General features: G+C 38.4%; 1 long non-coding RNA gene across 1 annotated transcript in view; it reads right to left on the bottom strand.

Moving 5' to 3' along the window:
- Positions 1-25,000, bottom strand: part of LOC135107559 (uncharacterized) — a 50,727-nt gene that overhangs the window by 8,070 nt on the left and 17,657 nt on the right. The window contains exon 2 of the long non-coding RNA XR_010271824.1: positions 2,171-2,244. This is a non-coding gene — a long non-coding RNA (uncharacterized LOC135107559). The remainder of the gene's footprint in view (positions 1-2,170; positions 2,245-25,000) is intronic.

The following is a 25,000-nucleotide window of genomic DNA, read 5'->3' as shown; positions in this document are numbered from 1 at the left end:
GGCTTGGTAGGTATTATAAGGCTTGCGGATAATATTTTGTATAAAGCAAAATTCACTCAAGTATTGGAGGGTATACTTCCTTAGAAATGTTTATGGCGCAATGCGGAACATTTATGATAATTACTTAAAGGATCTGCAGAAAGGATGGACTCATGAAATGCAAGTAAAAATATCCACACAGTAAAACAAAATTATTCACTAATTCGTGGGCACCCTTTCTGCACATCTTGACCTTAAGGGTGCCGAGACACGGAGACGAGGCAATATCGGAATGCTATTTTAAGACTAGACTAGAACGTGAGAGTGTAGGGAGGCGACGGCTTATCATTTTCATAGACGACTGGTAACGCGGTAAAAATATGTTATGTAGTCTAAAGATAGAATAAATATAAAGATCATGCAGGTAATTTTGCTCACACCATGGTTTTCCGCCTCAGTACGAATATGAATAAGAGTTGGTACAAATTTGTCCCAATATCACCTCGCCTCATCCAGATCATTCAACAAACTAAAAACTTGAATATGTTTTCAACAGAGAGTTCTAATAATATTCCTTGTTGACCGAACCAAAAGAAAAGAATGAGACCTAAAATGTATTAAAGAATCTTATGACTCATTTGTATTTGAATTCCGTCTCTAAGTAATCACTCTTTTCCTATCACTCAGCAGAACACAGGCAGAATCAGAAACGACCATGGCAGAGAGCGGCCCTCTCAGACACAGCCTTGTCGAACGCTCTCATTCTGTGCCGAGAGAACTTCTTTACGTAGCCCGATAATGATAAACCTATTTGAAAGAAATCCAAATAGAAATTTACTTACAAATCCAAGTCCAAAATGACGCCATTCCGTTCAGTGTTTAGAGTGTATTGGTATGAAAATATATGCAACTTAAAATAAGAGAAAATACGGCAAGCATCACAGTTACCACGTTATTTATGCCATTTAACTTAAGTCTGGCTAAAATTAACTGATATGCAGTTATTTTATCACGAGTTGCCGTTTTGAAGCTCCTCAGCATGTACTCATCTGCGAGGTAATCAACTTTTGGTTCAAAATATTATACGTACTTCATACATACATAACTACTGTAATGTCTCTAACCCTGCTGCATGTGACACTTATTGTTACATGTTTTTACGGGAGTGGATAGAACCAGTTTGGCTGCCACCATGTTTATCACGTACCTACTTGTTATTTATATAAAATGGTGCTCTTGCTCTCATCTTCCGAACTAAGAAGTAACGGCATTACAAAATAGTGAAGCAGAAAATCACAGTTTAATGAATGTGCTGCGAGTCTCCCCTTATGTTTCTAAACACAAACTTGGCTGCTTCCTGTCTTCTGACGATACCCTTCCCGTTCTCACTCACATATGTAATTCCTAGGAACCAAAAATTTTGAAGCTGTATTATGTGAGCGAAACAGAATGCAATATCAAACCTAAATTATTTTGCTAAACACGAAAATTTGGAATCCATCCTTGCGTGGTGAGAAACAATAAATCCAGGGGAAAACATTGTGTGTGCAAACACTAACAAGTTTTGTACTCGCAAAACCATTCTTCTGGTAAATTATTTCCATACAAGTCTTATTGTGATGCATGATTTATTTTGTGTGATCGTATATACAACACAGAAAGGTGTGTAATGAATGTTGATAAATACATATGCAGGAAAGCTTAACTCAAAAGCGGTTCCTCGGGTCGCCTCAGTCGTGAATATAAGAAAAAGTTAACCTTAAGTTACTTCATTTTCCTTTTAAGCATTTTAACGATTTTCAGGATGGGTCACTGAACTTCACGGAAATGGTAATCAGTTTATAAACACTAGCATTAACTTTCCTCTGAATACTTGTTCGTATCATTCATGACGCTCGTTAAGCTATACATTTCACTTTAAGTTCATAAAAACAGTTTGTGGCGTCACAGCCCCCTTTCGGAGAATCACTTCTGAATTCATAATAATGACTGCCGAATTAACGTTCCTAAATCCGAGCTGTTTGTAAAGATACGTCTTTCTATTTTTTTTTTTTTTGGGGGGGGGGGCAGGGTGGAAGGGGGGACAACAAGTAAACACTTGGGCTGATTTTTTTTTTTTTTTGTAATAGATAAAGTTAACTCGCCTTGTTAAGGCAAACAACCCTGAATTATTTGTAAACACTGCAAGTACCTCAGGCATAAGGCAACAGCCAGCTTTGCACAGACAGACGGAACAAGATCCATGACGCGAGTGAGGCGATGAATCTGTGAAGGAGAACAACTTCAACACGATGTCAAAGAGGTGTTTGCAGGGAAAAAAGAACACGACAGATGTGAAATACCTTGTCTAGGTAAAGGCTGCAAGGCTGGTGGTCAGAGATACGTCTGCTGGAGACAAATAATGAATCTGAGTAGTAAGGAATCGTTGGAGGAGTGTACAATTTTGAAATATACACCCAGTTTTTCTTTCCCCTGTTTACAGCTGCAACCTCTGTTTTATTTACCAAGAGCTTAACCATAATGATTCCTCTTATCAAGTACATAGCAATATGAAAAGTATACAGAATAAGAAGTATCTATTGATGGCAAGGTTATGAGGTGCTAAGACAATGTACCAAAGTTAGAATACCAGAGAATAGAAATGACTAAGCAAACTAATCGGGCATAATTATCAGATCGCCTTCACGTGTCCGTCTATTAGTTACTTTCGTACTTAATGTCCGTGTTTAGTATACGTGACACATCTGACCCGTTGCGTTCCCTGCTGGACCTGGTCTCTAATTAACATAAAGGATCATTTTTTCTTTTTCTTGTTTCCTCTTTGGCGTGAGTGAAGAGACCGTGCTCGTCTTGGAACGTTTTGCTTTGCCCCTTCTTTTGCTACATCCACATGGCCGTATTGTGCGTGCTTCTTTCATCTTCTGCTTATTTTTCATGACGTACGCATCCCTCCTACAAATCCTACAAGTAGGTTTCTTGCTACGCTTCTCTACTTTGGATTCTTTGCAGATGAGCTTCTTCTTAGGTTCTGTTGGCTTGGAGCGCTGGCATGACTGACAACTTGGCCTGCATCTCTCTTTGCTTCGCTTGTTTCTAACTTTCTTGAATTTCCTAAGTTTGCGTAAAGAGCGAGACGGTAGCGTTACAGTTTTCTTCGTGGGGGAAAAGGGTTGCGAAGAGGATGGCACAGGTAGCGGAAGTTGCAATTTTGGCGGCATGGGTGCTGCAGGTTGGCTCGAAGGTGAATATTGCCAGGCATTATTACTTGGTAGTGGCGGAAAGACAGGTACAAGCAGAGGTCGGGAAATTTGAGGTGGACTGGCTGGAGTGGGCATGATATTCCTGGAGGGAGGAGGCGCAGAAGCGAAGGAAAATGAACTGGGCTGATGAGATGGCGGCTCACGAACTTGTGATCCTATAGAACCTTCTCTCGCAATCCCGGAAGGTTGTGAAGAGGAAACAAGATGAGAAGAGGTTGAAGTACTATGGAAATCAGGTGATGCAGAACTGGAGAGGCTGACATTAACACTCTTCTTTGACTGCAGTTTCATGGCATCACTAGGAAGGATGAGGTTCAGTGAATCGTGGGATGTAATAGTATCTACTGACGAGGGAGCTGTGCCTTCTGCGACTGGACTGCTGTCGGCCTCAGTTTCAAGGAACCTGACAGTATTTGGGCTTAGGCTTTCGGCGTTGAGAATCTGCTCCACAGTCTCAGGGTTACAATCCTTCCCGTTCCACATCTGCTGACATCCTGGTCCCAACAAAGGGGGCTCCTCTCTCCACTCATCCTCGTTTCCTTCAAGTTCTTCCAATAACATTTCATTCTCCTCAGTAAACATCGCATCCTCCAAAATATAGTTGTGCTCTTTCTGGTCGCTCATAGCACCGAGGTTCCCATCCTCCTCGGTCCCCTCCGCAGCCACCCTCGAAGCAAAGGTCCACACGCAAAGGCACGCTAATAAACACAAAAAATTCTTCATTCGGACATATAATCTATTTTCTAGGAGCACAGGGGATGCATTTGGTAGTGAAGTAAGTTCACATCTGACAAAAGATATGCACGTGCTCTTGTCTTTAGCAGAATTACCAAAAAAATTTCCTATGAAAACTCATGGGAAGAAACCGGCCGTTTATCTTTCAACAAAAAGTAACCTTCCCTTTAATATTCTGAGGTATCCCTTGGAAAGTTTCCTTGTGTAAACATTTTAATTAGCGACAATTAACGTCATTCTCTTGATTCAGTTTTGCAGCACTTGGCCGGTCTCTTCTCATGTAGAAAGTAAAGGTGACCCGCATGGAGAGGGGTAAAGATTGAGTGCCGCTTTGCATTATATTCCCGCATGCTGCCAGAGAATGAACAAACTGGTGCTTGCATTTATTTATTTATTTTTATTTTTTTCTGAGGGTCACCCATTCACTGGTTCATAACGAAAACAGTTTGCATTCACTTTTATATTTTTGTTTTCGACAACAACAATAGCAACAAAAATATGTTAATCTCCCTGGAACAAGAAGAAAGCTTTTTTCTGTCGCTCCCCATTAACGAGGATACAAGTATTAAACAAACACAATACAGCGTACAATGAGAGACAAGACCGCTGATGATAAAATATGTTTGTCTGTTTTAATCGTATTGTTCTACAGTCATCCAGTAAAACACTGCCTCTTTAAGTGAGTATCCTCAGCGACTTAACACCAGTGCTTCAGGGATTGCTTGTTGTAAGGTGAATATGATTTACAAAGAATTACATGTATTTCAGTTATCTGTTACTAAAAATGGTATGGTAATTTACCCGTAGCCTAGTTTATTTATTTAATCTTTTTTTTTTCTTTATACGAGTTCAACGGGGAAATAGTTGTTTTTGCGCATGCATATTAGTAAAAGTACTTAATACAAGTTAGATTTAACATGCAGATTTTGTACAAAATAAGAGCAGTATGCGGATTAATTTATAGTTCCACTGAGGTGTCATTCAATAAAGAAGAGCCAAAAGGTTTAGCCAGAATTAGAGAAGTGCCTTGAGACTTCTCTCTGGAAATAAATTCAAGTCGTAAAAGGGTGGAAATATAGAAGCAGGTAGGGACTTCCAAGAGTTTACCAGTGAAAGGGATGAAAGACTGTGAATACTGGTTTACTCTTGCATTAAGGAAGTGGACATAATATGAGTGAAAGGAAGCAGAAAGTCTTTAGCAGCGAGGCCGCAGGAAAGGAGGCAGTTAGCAAAATCGGAGCAACAGTAACCGTAAAAATAACGGTAAATCAGAGAGAGAGAGAGAGAGAGAGAGAGAGAGAGAGAGAGAGAGAGAGAGAGAGAGAGAGAGAGAGAGAGTCAGATAAATACATAGATAGATATAGATAGATAGAAAGATAGATATAGACAGATAGATATGCATAAATCTTAATTAAATTTTGCTGACTTCCTGAACCTGAAACTTCAGCAAGAAAAAAAAAAAAAAACACCTAGAATGTCAAATTCATGTAAAAGAACTCATAAATTATATATTCTAGTCTCGGCGGAGGTGACCCCGCACTCTTCCCAGGATGCACCGTGGCAAACAAACCGTGACGAATATAATTATGTCTCCGCCACACTTGGTCCCGACGGGAGGCCAGGCACTGTGGCGTTCATGTCAACTACCATTAGAATATTACCTGCTTTTAACATAGCGGCGCAGTTCTTTGCAGGAGTGGCCTAAGGGAATTAGTACATGACGCTGCTATTGCCCGGTGAAACAATACCATGACAGTTCGGATAGCCAGAGAGTAAACCTGCTACAGAGGAGAGTCTGCCATTTAAGATTTGTCTGTGCTTCAACGTCATAGTAAGATTAAGGTGTGCAAACCAACAGCCATAGATCCTCATGCAAATACACTAATAATTTGATAACTGTACTGAGAACACGGAAGAAGTGGCGGGTAAGGAGATTTTGACAATAGAAAATATCATCTTTAATGAAGTGCATAAGAAAAAAAGATAACCTAAGTGGGTTACATACATATATATATATATATATATATATATATATATATATATATATATATATATATATATATATATATATATATATATATATATATATATATAGACCATAATTATCAATATAATGTAGAACTAAATAAAATAAAAAAATAATAATAATGAAAAAAAAAAATATATATATATATATATATATATATATATATATATATATATATATATATATATATATATATATATATATATATATATATATATATATATATATATATATATATATATATATATTTTTTTTTTTTTTATTTTTTTTTTTTTTCATTATTATTATTTTTTTATTTTATTTAGTTCTATATTATATTGATAATTATGGTCTATATATATATATATATATATATATATATATATATATATATATATATATATATATATATATATATATATATATATATATATATATATATATATATATATATATATATATATATATATATATATATATATATATATATTTTTTTTTTTTTTTTTTTTTTTTTTTTTTTTTCATTATTATTATTTTTTTTTTTTATTTAGTTCTATATTATATTGATAATTAAGGTCTATATATGTATATATACATAAAAATGTAAAAGTAGTCAAGTCTGACCTTCCTATAAAACACAAGTTAACACAGGCTTTGTCCAACTGGACCAACCTGTATCAACATGATCTAAACAAGTGTCTGATCTTCATTAAAAGAGTGTCAAAATCTTTCAAGATCTAATTCCTCTTGTAATTTCTGGTACCTAGCCAAATACATATCAGTAACTTTGTTTCTTAATCTTTCTTTCCTTTATTTCAATCTGATGGCACCACTGCTATCTCATCTATTTCTAAAGTTGAACTCCCCACTCAAACCTTTGCTAAAAACTGTACCATGGATGATTCAGGGCTTGTTCCTCCCTCTCCTCCACCCTCTGACTACTTCATGCTACCTACTATAATCCTTCACAATGATGTTTTCCATGCCCTCGCTAGCCTTAACCCTCAGAAAGCTTACGAAGCGGATGGGATCCCTCCCATTATTTTCCAAAGCTGTGCCTCTATGCTTACACCTTATCTAGTGAAAGTCTTCCTGGTTTTCCTATCAATATCTACATTTGCTGGAAGTCTGTCTAAATTCAGCCTGTTCCTATTGTCTATTATTGCTTTAGTGTCTTGCTTCTCTAAAGTTTTGAATCCATCCTCAACAGGAGATTCTTAAACATCTACCACTTCAAAACCTTCTATCAGATCGCCAGTATGGGTTCCGCTGAGGCCGCTCTAGTGGTGATCTTTTGGCTTTCCTTACTGAGTCTTGGTCATCCTCTTTTAGAGATTTTGGTGAAACTTTTACTGTTGGCTTAGACATATCAAAAGCTCTTAATAGAGTCTGGCTCAAAGATTTGATTTCAAAAATTCCCTCCTATGCAGAACTAGAAAATACCAGGGTTTTTTTTTTAATCCCAACCCGCTGTGTTTTTTGGGTTTTATTGTCTTTTGGGGAGATTTTTGGGATTTTATTTTTTTTTTTTTTGTGTGGCTTTACTTATTTATTCTTTCGTTTATTTTTCATATTTATGTGTAAATCAGTTTAAAATATGCAATTAAAAAGTAATCTAGAGTGAAAAGTTTTTTTTTTTTTTACATGTAAGAGGGGCACCGGCCAAGAGCAAAAAATATAATAATAATAATAATAAAAATGAATAAATAAAAAAAAAGCCCTCTGAGGTGCAAGTTCCCGAACAGAGTTTAAAGCGGTAGTCAGAAATTACAAGATAAATGTCTTGAAACCTCCCTCTTGAAAGAGTTCAAGTCATAGGAAGGTAGACATACAGAAGCAGGCAGGGAGTTCCAGAGTTTAACAGAAAAAGGGATGAATGATTGAGAATACTGGTTAACTCTTGCATTAGAGAGGTGGACAGAACAGGAATGAGATAAAGAAGAATGTTGTGTGCAACAAGGCCGCGGGAGGAGGGGAGGCCTGCAGTTAACAAGATCAGAAGAGCAGTTGCCATGAAAATAACGGTGGAAGATAGAAAGAAATGCAACACTGCGGCGATGAGAGAGAGGCAGAAGCCAGTCAGTTAAAGAAGAAAAGTTCATAAGACGAAAAGCTTTTGATTTTACTCTGTCTAAAAGAACGGTATGAGTGGAACTCCCCCCCCCCCTTACATGTAAAATATACTCCATACATTGACGGATAAGGCGCCTATCCAGAGTTAGCAGCTTGAGGAAGGGCGGGGGGTGAGAAAAACTGGCGGAGAAGACTCAATACCTAACTTCACAGAAGCTGTTTTAGCTAGAGATGAAATGTGGAGTTTCCAGTTTAGATTATAATTAAATGACAGACCGAGGATGTTCAGTATAAAAAAGGGGACAGTTGAGTGTCATTGAAGAGTGGATAGTTGTCAGGAAGGTTGTGTCGAGTTTATAGATGGAGGAATTGAGTTTTTGAGTTTGCACCAATCAAAAATTTTAGAGAGATCAGAAGTCAGGCATTCTGTGTCTTCCCTGCGAGAACTGTTTACTTCCTGAAGGGTTGGACGTCTACGAAAAGACCTAGGAAGTTGCAAGGTGGTACCATCAGCGTACGCACCTCAGTGGAACTTTTTTTCATTATATTTTTGTTGTTCTTGGCCGGTGCCCCTCCTACATGAAAAATAAAACACTTCACGCCTTTTGTTTCACTCTAGATTACTTTTTAATTGCTTATTTAAACTGATTTACATATAAATATGAAGAAAGAAAAATAAATAAAACCCAAAAAAACAATAATCCCCCCTCAAAAAAAAAAAAAATCCTGCCTTTAATGCAAGAAGACGTTGATATGGAGGAGATGCTTGTATATTCCAAAGATCAAAGGAACAAAGTAACTAACGAGGCATATGTAACCACACTTACTCAATAATCTAGCTTCGAATGCTATAGCCTTAATCTCCTCGCAGTTTGAAGGAAGCCTTTTCTTGGAGTGGAATGATGCAGAGTGGTTATGAAGGTGATGGTGGTGGTGATGGTGGAGGTGATGGCGGCGATGACAACGATGGCGATGGTTGTAGTAATGGTGGCTGTAATGATGATAATGATTATAATGATCATGATGTTACGCACCACTAACCATTCCTATTGCTACATTTAACATCACACAAGAGTAGTGCTAGATGCGAAGATCAGCGCTTAGTAAGTAGACGAAGTGCTCTACGAAGTGGTATGGTTTCGCTGCGTAAAGGTGACTATAGTGAGGGAACACTCAGTTGAAATAGATACCAAACACCTTGATTACCAATATTTTTCTTAGCTTCTTAATTTTAATGCATTATTACATCCGTCTCCGGGAGGGCGTCGCATAAGTTCGCTCAATTGACATTTTGCAGTCGTGTGTATTCAGCGATAATGAAAGTCCACAAGTTTACAAACCAGTAATGTGTGCCTGCAAACAGCCAGTCATTGCTAAGCATACAGCAGCATTCTGTCATGATTGCTCAAAAAAAACACCACAATTTTACTTACTCCACGTCCTGGGAAGAAAGCCAACACAAAAATACACACTGGAGAGTTTCTTTAATCAATGTCTCTCTTCCAAGGATAGAGATGCAATGTAAGATGATGTGGGTGATTATGGTCATAAAAACTGGTGCTGAATATATGTATTCTATCTACCAGCGTGGGTTTTCTTGTTTGGCACTAACTGCCACATTATAATCAATATCCAGTCTTGTCTGTTGAAAAGCAAGGCACGCATTCATCCATGATTCATTCTCTATCGCGCAAATAACGTTTACTAAAGTTGAGAGCTTCATCACAAACATTACTTAAACAATCAATGTAAAGAGTCGAAAAATGTACCTACTGCGAAAGTAAATCTACACTTGAGAGAACAGAAGTGAGATATCATGTCCACACAACTTACACAAGGCTTGGATGCAAGTTTCCATTGTTTTAGGTGCCCGCACCGTCTTGTCAGGAAGGTTGTGTTGACCACTTTTCACAAGTTATATTGCAATCACATATGACTGAATAGTACGAATAGAAATGTCGCTGGAAAGCAAAAGAGGAAGTGATATTGTTTTTTATCAAATACACCTTGCCATAAAGCTGCAACTCGCCGAATCTGGACATCACGCACTCATTCTAAATCACCACTAACACCTGGTGCAGTTCTGCCAGATGTCGATATCATGAGATGTTATTACAAATTGAAGGTCGATTGCAATAAATCAGGTAAGGTGGTGAGGTGCTGCAATTTCGAGGTAGCTATGACGTCACACATTACACCTCTGGGACCTTTGGGACGAGAGACTATTGCGTGCACATCACATTTGGCTTATACTGTGATTTATGACTTCAGGAAAATTAACCAAGTACATGTAAAAGGTCATAATTCATGGACATTTAAAAAAAATGTACGTTTGAAATAGTGTACATAACCAACGCTACAATTTATTTAATCATCTGTTATTTCGGTTTTTATTTGATTTTTCTTTATTTACCAGTATATAGATGTCATGTTAAAAAATGTGGTATTCCTGTCATGGCGCTGGATAATGCATGAGGAGATTACAGACACCATGCATGACATGATCAATCGCGTGTCGATACGGACAAGCAAGAACGTAAGCACACCGTACCATCGCTCGTTCGTGCGCTCACCAGTTGTTAATTTTATTGGGAAATAAGTATGTATTCTGGATGACACTTTCCTGACACATCATTATATGCAATTAGGTCCAGATATGGTTTCAGTGTTTACTGGAAATGCTGCCAAATTACCTCAAATGGAAAGGCATGTATGCTACAGCCTAAGAAAGAGGCACAAGTTGTTCTGGTAGATATCACTTGTGGTATACCTCAGGGGATCCGGTTGGCCCCAGTTATCTTTTTAGCAACTGTCAACAACTTGTGTCGAAATGCAGGGATGTATGCTAAATACGTGGATGATCTGACGGTAGCTGAAATTATAGATGTAGCTGAAGACATTAATTTTACAATGCCGAATGTACTGAACGATTTATCAGAAGGATGTAGTAGAGTAAGAATGTCTCCAAATGTGAGGCGTTACGTGTTTGCCCACCCAAACGGCCCATTGTGTTTCTCGAGTTGTCTCTAGATAACTCCCCTTTACCAACTGTAAACAGTTGCAAGCTGCTCGGGGTCTATATTAATTCTTATTTAAACTGGGAAGACCATGTAAACTACATTTCATCTAAGGCAAGCAGAAATATTTTCATAATGTATCAAGCTAGACAGTTTGAGTTTACCCAGAATGTCATATTGACCCTGTACAGTTGGTACATTCGAACAATTTTAGAGTATGCGTCACCTATGTGGCACCCGGGCCTCGCACAGACCCAACACACCCACCAAGAGCGTATCTAGAAATGAGGTTTCCGCATAATCCTGGGGGAAAAAAAAAAATACGGAAATTACCAAAATGTAGTAGGTAGTCAAAGAGGATTTAACAATACGGTTTGGCACATCCGTACTGAAATCAGTGAGCTCAGCCATTTGCTACCACATAACCTACACGATATTCATGGCAGGGAAACTAAGGGAGGGAGACAGTTACTTCAAGCAGTTAGATGCAGAACCAACAGATATAAACACTCGACTGTCCGGTATATTTTAAACAAAAGTAACGCTTCAAGAATTTAACAGTCGTCCTTGAGTGTTGTTAATGGATGTATTGTCTGTACCTACATTTTTTTTTTTTTTTTACTCGACCAAAAATCTTAAATTATTACTTATACTTGTTACCATTTTTAGTTTTTCGTTACTATGTTACTTTCAATGTTACAATGTTACTTTCTAAATCACAATATTAGTTTTCAGGTACTATGTTACTGATATTTACAATGTATACAACAAATGACTATGTAAGCCAAGACGGTATGTTTTATCATGTAAAACTTTCTTGGAAAAATAAACCATTATTATTATTATTATTATTATTATTATCATTATTAGTATTAGTATTTATTATTACTGTACAGTGACTCAAACCATCGAGCGTGCACAGATTTGAAATAGTTTCGTTGTCTACTAAGTAAACATAATTCAATGTTGTGCTTAGAATCACATCCGAAAATAATAAGACGAGAAAACCCACTATTTTTTCAGCCAATGAATTTTTAGACCTTGAGACAATTTCCGAGTGGCCAGCAAAGTACTGCACACAATGTTCCTTCTCTAAAGACTACGGTGTTTCGGCTGCCATGCAATGGTGCAATCAACAAAATATGATAAAATAAATAAATGAAACTCATCAGCATTACATCCCAACCATAAGAGTTCTTCGGTCTAAAATAATATATTTCGCCTTATTGTCTGGACGAGTATGAATACCAACAAGAATACGAAACGGGTATTCCAGTAGTATCTTTCTTTTCGAATAATACATAAGGCTCATACTATTCCAAGCAACACATATCAAGAGGATAAATACTATTGTGAGTAAGGTGTAATTCAAGAGGTGACGCTCATGGTCCAGGATAATGTATATCATTGTTTAGTAAGCAGGATATAGTGTTAGTGTTCCACATACGACGGAACTCCTGTTAATAATCTTACACGGCTTCAGAAACAATAACAGTAATGGCTGCTGAAATGCAAGCGGTCTCAGGAAATGTACACGGCAGCAAATGTGACAATATAAATATAAAAATTTTGGTTATCTTCCTGCTCAATCATATATATATATATATATATATATATATATATATATATATATATATATATATATATATATATATATATATATATATATATATATATATATATATATATATATATATATATATATATGCGATATAGCCAAACAAATATATAGGAATGTCATTATTTTTCAACATCGGTAGGTGTCCAGTGAAGGCTTAACATATGAAGAGCAATTATCACTGGAATAAACTATTGGACTAACGATTGGAGACTGCAATCGCCTTACAAATTTCAGATTGATACAGACTACAGCTTCTTACAGACTTACTCGCTTATGATGGAAACATGTTCTCCTTCGTGCAATTCCTTACAGCACGGGGTTACCAATCGCATGTTTAGAGAGGTTAGTAAGATTGTCAGTAATATTTGGCCAGTCAGGAAGGCGTTGGTGATTAAGCCCCGTAGGTGTTCTTCATTGCCATGGCGAAGGTATACCTCTCCTTACAAGGCTCGGGGTGGTGGACGGGGACGCAAATGTAATAGAATAAACATATAAAGAATTTCCCTGGATTCGAACAAAAGAGTTAAATTTTCAAGAAACAATAAGAATTGTCTTTTTTCCAAATTCTTTCATACACCATTGTCTTTCCTCGCTGCCTGCCTCAACCCAGCTTGTTCCCTGCCCACCAGGGCGAGGAACACTATCAACTACATACAACGTTCTGATGACTGGCGGCTTGTACCGCCAGCAGCCCCATCCATACCCTCACAGCAATCTCACGGAGGGTATTGTACTCAGTATCAGTGTCTCTAACGGAGCCACAAAACAAGACCACCGTCAATCAGAGGAGGTAAGAATCTTAGACAGATCCCTTCAACTTCTAAATCACTGGGGATAGACCTGACCACCTATCCCCTTCAGCCGTCGGCCATCAGCGGCAGGACACGTAGAGCTGCGGTACTAGCATTCCTTCTTCACTCATATTTCATCTGTAACTCTCAAACGTACGGCGCTATTCCCTCACGTTACTCACTAACTAATTTATTTCCTCACACCCTAATTCTGTCCGTATGTCAATCATCTACTCTGTAATCTAAGACATTTACCAGCGAGCTGCGTACCCTGCCGTCCAATACGTGGAGCAAACATCATTTTCACCTAGAATTCATTACGAAATGCTACAACGGACAAGCTTCCCTCTGCGTGCAACAGTGCCGGAAGGCGATGATGAAAGGCAATGTGCCAACCTGCCAAATATAGACTTTAGGGCTGTTACTGGAAGAAGGCCAAAACAGTATGGAAGATACCGAGGTATCAAAAACGTTTATTCTCGGCATGCCGTGCTTTTTATTTAAATTTGTACAATATCATCACAAAAATATTTATGAATTTCTTTAACAAATGGAAATTTGATAATATACAACTTTGTGAAAACATAAGTTCTCATATTTTGAGGTCTGGCTTCCTCAGCAGGACAAGAATACCAATTTAAATAAATGCTCATATATTCTTGGTTAGTCGATCCGTCATGCATCGATAACATAAGCATGGCAGGGAACTTAGTATTGTTCAATGCCTCAAAACTCAATTCCTCCATCTATCAACTCAACACAACCTTCCAGAAAACTATCCCCTCTTCTTCAATGACACTCAACTGTCCCCCTCTTCTGCACTGAACATCTTCGGTCTGTCCTTTATTTATAATCTAAACTGGAAGCTTCACATCTCATCTCTAGGTAAAACAGCTTCTATGAAGTTAGATGTTCTGATTCGTCTACGCCAGTTTTTTTCTCACGCCCCCCCCCCCCTGCCGCCCAATGGCTGATAATTCTGTAGAGAGGCCTTATCAGTTCATGTATGGAGTATGCTTCACATGTATGGGCGGGGGTTCCACTCATACCGCTCTTTTAGACAGACAGGGTGGAATCAAAAGCTTTTCGTCTTATCAACTCCTTTCCTCTAACTGACTGTTTTAGCCTCTTTCTCATCTTCGCAATGTTGCATCTCTTGCTATCTCCTACCGCTGTTTTCATGCCAACTGCTCTTCTGATCTTGCTGTCTGCCTGCCTCCTCTCCTCGTACAGCCTCGCTGCATAGGACTTTGTTCTTTCTCTCATCCCTATTCTGTCCACCTCTCTAATGCAAGAGTTAACCAGTATTCTCAATCATTCATCCATTTCTCTGGTAAACTCTGGAACTCCCTGACTATTTCTCTATTTCCACCTTTCTATGAATTGAACTCTTTCAAGAGGGAGGTTTCATCACCCTTTCCTGTAATTTTTTAATACCGATTTCGACGCCAGTGGACCTTTTTCTTGCAGTTTTGTTGCATTCTGTCTGTCGGTGCCTCTCCTACATAAAAAAAAAAAAAATATATATATATATATATATATATATATATATATATATATATATATATATATATATATATATATATATATATATATATATATATATATATATATATATATATATATATATATATATATATATATATATAACAACGAAAGAGAAATAATTTACGTTTGATTAAATTATTTTGTTGTATTTTATTTTCTTTACCTAATATACGTTATCAAATATTACAAATTGCTGAAAAGATGCTGGAAAAAAAAAAAAAAAGCATAACATATCGATTGAAAAAAAAAATAAATAAATAAATAGTCCTGCAGCAGGCCGCAAGGTGCACCTGGCCAGGACTCCACGCTCACTGGCTGGCAGAAAGGCAAAAAGCTGTGCCTCATCAACCCTCGTGCTATTAGCCCCGGGTCTCACAGCCTTGTGGCGGCAGACTCACAGTCGCAGATTACTCGTACATACAAGATCAAATTTGTAGGCATGGTCTTTATTCATTTATTTCATTTACTCTTCAAAATATATTCATATATATATATATATATATATATATATATATATATATATATATATATATATATATATATATATATATATATATATATATATATATATATATATATATATATATATTTTTTTTTTTTTTTTTTTTTTTTTTTTATTCGCATTTTTTACATGCAAATCTTGCTTCATAATGAAGGCAGACCTGCAGGACTTTTTTTTCTTACAAGTTTACCTTCACGATTATGCGTCATACTTGAGATTTTTGTATAATATAAACATAGTATTATACGTAATTAGTTTCTCTTTATATTCCTTAATCACACACACACAATATAAAATATATATATATATATATATATATATATATATATATATATATATATATATATATATATATATATATATATATATATATATATATATATATATAATTTGCTTTGATAAATGAAACCAAAGGTATACTACATCTTTATTTTCTTTTCTTACATGATATACGAAGCATTTAGACTTCATTGCAATAATAAACGTTATACGTGGTAATATTGCAAAAATTAGATATAACACGTGCATCACCAGAATCAAATCACTAATGACATACAAGGTGAAGAAAAACTTTAGGCGCCAATCCTCCCCAGCAGCCCTGCCGACTAACTCCTCAAGCGTAATACAATTCCTATGTATCCTATCACATAAATTCATAGATTATCTTTCCCTTCCCCTACCAATTCTTGTCCCTGATTCTATTGGAGCAATCCACCCAACTCCCCTGAGGAAGCTGCCGTAGGTGAGGGAGGGATGGACACTGGTTTAGAGGAGAAAATGGGCATAAGGGAGGAATGGAAGGATCCACGCACAGGGGGAAATGTGAGAGAGATTAACGAGACTGCAGAGGGACAGACAGAGGAGAAAGGCGGTAATTGGGAAGGAACGGACAGGGCTGAGGAAGGGAAGGATGGAGGACTGAGAAGAGAGGGAAAAGGCTGACTCCGGAGCGAGGAAGCCAGGAAGAAGAGCACCGAAATGAGAGAGAGAGAGAGAGAGAGAGAGAGAGAGAGAGAGAGAGAGAGAGAGAGAGAGAGAGAGAGAGAGAGAGAGAGAGAGAGAGAGAGAGAGAGAGAGACAGAGACAGAGACAGAGAGAGAGAGAGAGAGAGAGAGAGAGAGAGAGAGAGAGAGAGAGAGAGAGAGAGAGAGAGAGAGAGACAGAGACAGAGACAGAGAGAGAGAGAGAGAGAGAGAGAGAGAGAGAGAGAGAGAGAGAGAGAGAGGAGAGAGAGAGAGAGAGAGAGAGAGAATGTGGAAATAACTGCAAAGAACTTCGGAAATGAAGAATAATGTAAAGTAAGAAGAGAATGCTAAGAAAAGAGAGGTGAAGGTGATATTTGGTGGCGAGGAACAGATGGATTTTAGGAAATGAGAGACTGCATGAAAGCCAGGCAGAGGAAAGAAAGGTGGAGATGGAGGCAAGAAAAAAGAAATAGTGAAAGAAAGGTAAAAAAAAAAAAGTCAAGGGAAGAGCTGGTGTGTAACGTATGGAAGTAAGAGAAAGGAAAGGTGGAGAGGGAAAAATGCAGAGAAAGGACACATGGATAACGGAGGTGTGATATAATATGAAAATGAAGGAAGATGGACGGTGGTAAATGAAGCATGAGGGAAAAATATGAACGGGGAAGGGATGGAAGGCATAAGGGAGGAGGGGATGTGAAGACTGGTGGTGGTGGTGGTGGATTGTTAACTGGTGCAAATGGGGAAAGAAACTGATGGACGAAGGGAACACACCTGAGCGACTCGACGGCTGGGTTGAAAAGACGAACTGGAAAGGCTTAAAAATTTCTAGCACAGACACACACACACACACACACACACACACACATTTCGCGTCCTACCTGGTGCTGTTGTATCCCGAGTGAGAATAAAAATATAAAAAAAAAACGCTTTTGTGACACGTGTATGTCGCAGGTGATGCAGAAGTGCAAAAATATTAGTCCATCACCGTTCCTTCTCCTACCTCGTCATGGACACACACACACACACACACACACACACACACAAGCATCCACGTGCGACAGGCTTATGTGGGAGCGTATGAGACAAAGGTGAAGCAGAGATGAGTGCAGGAAATGAAGTGAAAACGAAGGAGAAACATATGAAGGAAAGCTGGTGCAACGACCACTATCATTGTTGTTGGTGCTGATGATTAATTCTACATCAACAGCTCACTGATATTTCCCCTGACAACGCTGACGGAACTGCATCCGAGCTAACTATGTCATTTATCCTTCCCTCCCAGCTCTTCCCGGATACCCACTAAGCTGGTATTGCACGGTACAAACTACAAGCCAAGGGTGTCACCGAGGATAGCTCACCACCAGCTGATTCTTGTTTCACCACTTACGCAGCAATACACCCTGGCTTGGGGAAAGGGGGAGTGAAACGCAATGGCTTCAGGTTTCAGATGCAATCAACCTCCCTTTCCATCGCGTGAGTAGACAGCCAGACATCTGCTGTTACGGTTGTAGAATACTGCCAGACAGGTACATGTGGCAAGCGAGGCAGCAACGCAGGGCAGTTGATGACTATTCCCGTGTCCTCTTTGACCTTTTCCTTTCGTGTCTCAGTTACAGAAGACGGCGGTGACAACATGCCCTTTAAACACACAGCCTCTTGTTATTCATGTTGCATTAGATATCTCTTATATTTTTTTTTATCACCTGGCTGAGACTTCCTTGTTACTCTCACCAACCCGACTATGCAAAAATGGATTACCTGCCCTATCGTCCAAATGCCGGAGGATAGGGCAGGTGATCCTGCCTGATGTGAAAACCTTAGATATTACTACTGTTTTTCTTTGAGAATTCTATTGTTTTCATGACAAGCATCTATATCTTTGTGCAAACCACGGATTGACTTTGGCATGGAGGCATACATTCCACACACTTTCTCTAATGATAGATTTAATTCCGCTCGCTCTCCTGCTTTTCAAATGGAGAGGTCACAGGTGTCTCACAGATGATACTTTATTCATCAGTCTCCTGAAATGCAAGTTTTTATATATATATATATATATATATATATATATATATATATATATATATATATATATATATATATATATATATATATATATATATATATATATATATATATATATATATATATATGTTTATATTTTATGTTTACATCTCTGCCCCATATCATGACATTTTCTTCCAAAAATTGCCAAACTGTTTCATCAATAGTAAATGTGAAAACCTTACCAGATTTAAGTTCCCCCACATGACGTTTGGCATCTAGCCAAAAATATCACCCTCAAATTTTCTTCATCTTTCTCAGCTCTATTTCATCCAGATGCCGCCACTGCCATCCCTTCTATTTCTAAAGCTGAACTCTTCGCTCACACCTTTGCCGACCTACGAGTATAGCTTTGAATTGCTATCTTTCTAAAGCTTTTTTTCGAATACATATATTAAAAAAAAAAGACGATTCTCAAGCATCTACCTACTCAGTCTTAAATTTGATTGTCAGTATAGATTCCACACACACACACACACACACACACACACACACACACACACACACACACACACACAGTGCATACATGCATTCATACATATGAGGGCAAGTGTTGCTTGGTTTGCTTACCACTTACTGAAATTGCCTAGTTCGCTTTATATACAAGTGTCACACCTTTCCTGACAAACAAGTTCCCCTATCACAGCTGGGTAAGAGACGAACATCAATCTTCATCATATCATCCACCCTAAAAAAAATGCGTCTTAACAAACATTCCAAACCCTATCCAGCTGATCTCTTATGATCTCGTATTCCTGCATATTCGTGCGTTCCACACATTGCCTCAGCTGTGTAAATCAAAGGAAAGGCGAGAGTGAAGCGAATACAGGTGAGGAAACCATTGAGGCAGACTTAACCAGGTGGGAGAGAGTGATGGCCGCAGGGGTACTTGCCTGAGTAGATGGTAAGTGAATGTGGGGATGAACATGGGATAGAGTTAAAGCAACTGACCCATGACCGGAGGTGGAAGAAGGAAGATAAAGGTAAATGGAGAGGCAGCAGAGGTACTCAAGTCGATGAGGGCACCGAGTTTCGGACGGCTATAGGAGATGTGTGTGTGTGTGTGTGTGTGTGTGTGTGTGTGTGTAGATTGTGTGGAAACAAGTATTCAAGGTGGATGGAAACGCTGATCAACTTACGAGCTAAAAGTCAGCGTACCTTGAGAATAATCATTTTCAGTGCTCTCTTAAGTGCTAATGAACGACTACCTGAGGATCTGAACTCCAGCAAAGAGCGTGGATGAGAGGACTTGGTGGCAGGGCTTTGCTGGAAGTGTTCGCGGGCGCCCGGTTGGAAGAGCCAGTTTTGAAGGGGCGTGTCTGTAGGGGATCTGGCAAGTGGGAAGAGGGTGGTTCTCGAGAATGTAGTGGAAGTGAATGAAGACGTTAATGTGGCCGTAAGGTAGAGAGGTGGTGCAGGTGTGTGTGTGTGTGTGTGTGTGTGTGTGTGTGTGTGTGTGCGTGTGTGTAGGTAGGTAGGTAGGTAGGTAAAGGAACAGAAATGTGTGTGGTGCTCACGGTGAATAGAAATGGGCCCGAGGTTGTCTGGAAGGCGTTGGTTGGGAAGAAGCTTGAGTAGGAGGAGGAAAAGGAAGGAGTTGGGAAATGGTTAAGGAAATGGATTCGGGCGAAGGTTCTTTGTTGTTGGAAGATTTGAAAAATGACACATCATTCAGTTATTGATACAAGGAGAGATAGAACAAAGCACATCAATAAGACAAATAATCAGCAGTACACTAAACACTGAAAACTTGGTTGCATGTTTTTATGTATAAATTGTTAAACTCGCATGTTATTTTCCTCCAAGCGTGTTCTTATCTATAATGAAATCAACATAAACCAATCTAACGCGAGAGAGAGAGAGAGAGAGAGAGAGAGAGAGAGAGAGAGAGAGAGAGAGAGAGAGGAGAGAGAGAGAGAGAGAGAGAGAGAGAGAGAGAGAGAGAGAGAGAGGAGAGAGAGAGAGAGAGAGAGAGAGAGAGAGAGAGAGAGAGAGAGAGAGAGAGAGAGAGAGAGAGAGAGAGAGAGAGAGAGAGAGAGAGAGAGAGAGAGTGTGTGTGTGTGTGTGTTCATGGTATTCACTGGGGAATATAGGTCCTCCATCCGAAGTAGTGAATGAACGAAATGGAACGAATAATGTACTGAATATCTCACTGGAGGACGAACACGTCCTCTTGTATTTACATTTTGTTAGTTTTCAGCACGATTCTTGCTCCGATGTTAACCTTGCAAACATAAAAAAATTTTAAAAACTCGTCTCCAGCTGAATCTTTTACTTTGAAGTTTAAAATTGTTTTGTCACTAAGTGGAATGCAATAAAAAAAATTATATATATATATATATATATATATATATATATATATATATATATATATATATATATATATATATATATATATATATATATATATATATATATATATATATATATATATATATATATATATATATATATATATAAAGATGCTGCAGTGTTCTCAAGCCTTGTTATATTTAGGACACTCAATGAATTTTCAACAGGGTCAGTGGCCCTTGCAAGAGAACAGTCTAAAGTTTTCTAAATTTTTTCACAGTATATTGCTCGTATATTTTGCTAAACGCAAAATGAAATAACATATATGTATGTACAATGCTTTTTTTTTTCAAAATAGCTAGACTGAAACTGTCCTGAATTTTAACCTCACTTAGTTATTATACATAAATTTAATAACTCAAACTTCTACCATTCATTCCTGAGATATTTATTCAGACAGAAACAGGTACAGCTAAGACTCTGGACAAAGACTAAAAACTAAAACCATCACTGACTCACAGCAACGCCACCAACCCTTTGTTCAAATTTAACAATGAATAAAATCAAGCCCTTTTCTCTCAGACGCCTTTTCCACCAACGAACACAATCCCATACTTCAAAAGAGGGGAAGCGGCAGGCCTAATCGATCAGGTCAACCAGTGACATGCATCACAGGGGGAAGGGCGGCATGGCGTGGGACCTGATCCATCAAGACTACAGCGATTGGTGCCACCCTGAAGCCGACTCGTGTGTGTGTGTGTGTGTGTGTGTGTGTGTGTGTGTGTGTGTGTGTGAGAGAGAGAGAGAGAGAGAGAGAGAGAGAGAGAGAGAGAGAGAGAGAGAGACAAAAACCGAAAAGAAATTACAAATAATTTTTAACCCGGCAAACTGGTTCGTTTCAAGGTGCACTCCCAAGAAAGGGTTTACACAAAAACGAGAAAAAGGACGGTGGTCGTGAAGGAATATTTAGTGAGATTTGGCAGGTGTGTCTCTCGTAAAGTTTTACCCGCAAAAAAAGTAAAAAGGATGAAGATGGAGAGGTGCAAGTTGGAGGCAGTCAATAGCTCTTGGGGGAAAAGAAGTGAAGGCAAGAAAGGGTGGAACGAGGACACCGCCGAGTGTGAATCTGTATGCCAGAGAGAGAGAGAGAGAGAGAGAGAGAGAGAGAGAGAGAGAGAGAGAGAGAGACAGACAGACAGACAAAGTAAGCCAATATATGCGTCATGGCAGTGGAGGGCGGTTGGTCGGGAGGCACTGAGGGACGAAAGTGGGTTCTCAGTACGAAGGTATGTGGGTGGAAGGTCAAAGGTATGCGTTGGCGGTGAGCAGGGTTAGCGTAAAGGAGTGTAAACCCCTGGAAGGCGTGAGAGGGCTGTGGTAATAGAGAATGAGGGAATGAGGTTGTGGAGAGAACAATGATAGGGAAGAGTGGAGGCGGGAGGTGGTGGACTGAGAGTATTAGTTTGGAAAGTTACGAATATGTGTGAAGGATGAAGGGTGTTGAAATAGAAGGCTGTATAGGTGGAATGAATATGTGTGGCGTGTTAGGAAGCTAGTGAATTACCGTGAGTTGGAGAGATCACTGTGATTCTCTGCAACTATACTGCAATTGAGGGAGAAAGGTGATGAAGAACGGTTCGAAGATTTAAGTGTAGCGGAAGAAAAGACAGGGTTGTGTGAGGAGAATACAGAAAAAATCTTAGTTAACGGTAATGTGGAAGATGATGAAAGGAGAAAAAATATCAGTGGTCTCACGTGTGGAGGAGAAAAAGAAAAACATATCCTTGGCACCAGTGATAAGAAAGAACCTTGAAAGAAAAAAATTAGGAGAAAAAGGACGAGTTGAGGGAGTGAGAAAATGCGGTCAAGGAGGGTAATGTGTGGTGGCAAAACCGACACTAATGGTTGGGAGGATAAGGGAGGGAAAGTAAGGACCATTATAGGTGGATGGATTTACGGGTAACACCATGTGAGAAAGGAGTGGAGCGTGATGGACAGAGGGGCCATGTAAGGACGTGCGTGGGAAGAATGATTGATTGATTAATTATGGAAAACAAGATTGATTATCACAACATCAAAGGTCATATGTCGCTGAACATTCATCATGGGGGACAGGACTAAAGCAAAATAACACAGAAACAAAATTTGTAAATTAATGTTAACGTTATGATTCAAAACGGCCGTAAGTTAAATAAAAAAGAAATAGAATATAATATATGATTAAAATAGAAAAAAAGAAAAAAGAAAAAGCAGAGCACCGAAGAGAGCGCCTCCTTTTTTTCAAAAACAAATAGGAAACACTGACGTCTCTATTCCGTCATCAAAATATTCCTCCAAAGCAGATTTTATAAGATGGGACGCTTGACCACAGGCATCAAATAAACACAATTAGAGTTAAACTGACATGAGATAGCTATGAGAGTGAAACGTAAAGGGCATACGCCAGCACCAACCCTCCAGCTAACTCTGTACAGAGCCCTTATCAGTCCATGTCTGTAGTACCGCCCTCATAATCAGGGTGGAATCAAAAGCTCTTCGCCTTATCAACTCTCTTCTGACTGATTGTCTTCAGCCTCTTTCTCATTTCGACAATGTTGCATTTCTTGCTATCTTCTACCGCTATTTTCGCGCTAACTGCTCTTCTGACATTGTTAACTGCATGCCTCCGCTCCTCCCGTGGCCTCACTGCACAAGACTTGCTAGTTTCTCTCACCCTATTCTGTCCACCTCTCTGATACAAGAGTTAATTCTCTTGTATCAGAGGTATTCTCAATCACTTATCCCTTTTTCTGGTAAACTCTGGAATTCCCTGCCTGTTTGTATTTCCTCCTTCCTATGACGAACTCTGTCAAGAGTAAGGTTTCATGACACTCATCCTTCAGTATTCGATGGTCGTTTCTGGCTTCTTTATGAGGACTGGCGCCTCAATGGACCCTTTTTTTTTTTTTCCTACATTTTCTTGTCCTCGACCGGTGCCCCTCTCACACAGCGCTATCTACTGCACCAAAAAGGCGCTGTATCTACCACGGAGGCGTTTATCCGCTTTAAGTGTGATATATATATATATATATATATATATATATATATATATATATATATATATATATATATATATATATATATATATATATATATATATATATATATATATATATATATATATATATATATATATATATATATATACACAAGCGTAATGAGGTCGTACTAATATTGTCGTTTTTCCCTATCTCTCTTTTTCTTTTCATGCGTGTCAAGCTAGCTAAGTAATCAATAAAAGAAAGATGGAAAGCACAATGGGAACATTCTTCATAAAACCTATTACAAAATGGTTGCAGTTGGGCTGCCTAATCTAGTTCTGGAGGTGCTTTAATGATCTTAATAATCTCTAGCAAATCAATGGAACGAACAGGAAGATCAGAATTAAGGAGAGTTTATTTAATAAAATAGACTTAACAAGTACCAGCGTATATTTGAGTCATGTGAAAGTCAGAAAGAATTTAATCTCACTGAAAAACGAATGAAGGCGAAGAAAGTTACGCAAAAAGATGTGCAGAAACTTGGGTGGAAGACAAGTAACACAAAAGTACAAATTTCGTACTTTTGCAGATTTCTTATTTCTCGTCTACAATTTCGCAGACATACATATGATATCTTGCAAATATTTTCTTCTTATATTCTTTGTTATTATATATCACCAAGAGTTGTAAACATAGTTTTTTTTTCTCTTTTCCACAGTACACAACTACCTGTATCCCAAGACTTTGTCACCACGAGGATAAGTCAGAGAATACAGGAACAGAAAATAAGAGCAACTGAACGGACAGGAGCATTGTAGAAGAGTGACGATGAATTCAATTGTCGACCACGTATCAGTACAAATAAATGTAGCAGATGGAGCAACTGCTGAAAGAGAAGGTGTTTCTAGTATTGGTGAAGAAAGGGAGTAATGCGACAGGGTGAGTAGCTGGGAGGCGAAGTATGTGCAGGTGGGTAGAGTAACGTTAGGTTATTGGGAAGGAAGGTGGGTATTTGTTGTGACGTGCAGCTGGAGAGCGATCAATACTGGTGGAGAAACAGTAATGGGAATAAAAGAAATGGGATGGAGAAACAGTAATGTCAATAAAAGAAAACATTGGGTTGTGAGT

This window comes from Scylla paramamosain, chromosome 15, assembly GCF_035594125.1.
Source record: "Scylla paramamosain isolate STU-SP2022 chromosome 15, ASM3559412v1, whole genome shotgun sequence".
Lineage (NCBI taxonomy): Eukaryota > Metazoa > Arthropoda > Malacostraca > Decapoda > Portunidae > Scylla > Scylla paramamosain.
This window is presented reverse-complemented; position numbering and strand designations above follow the sequence as displayed.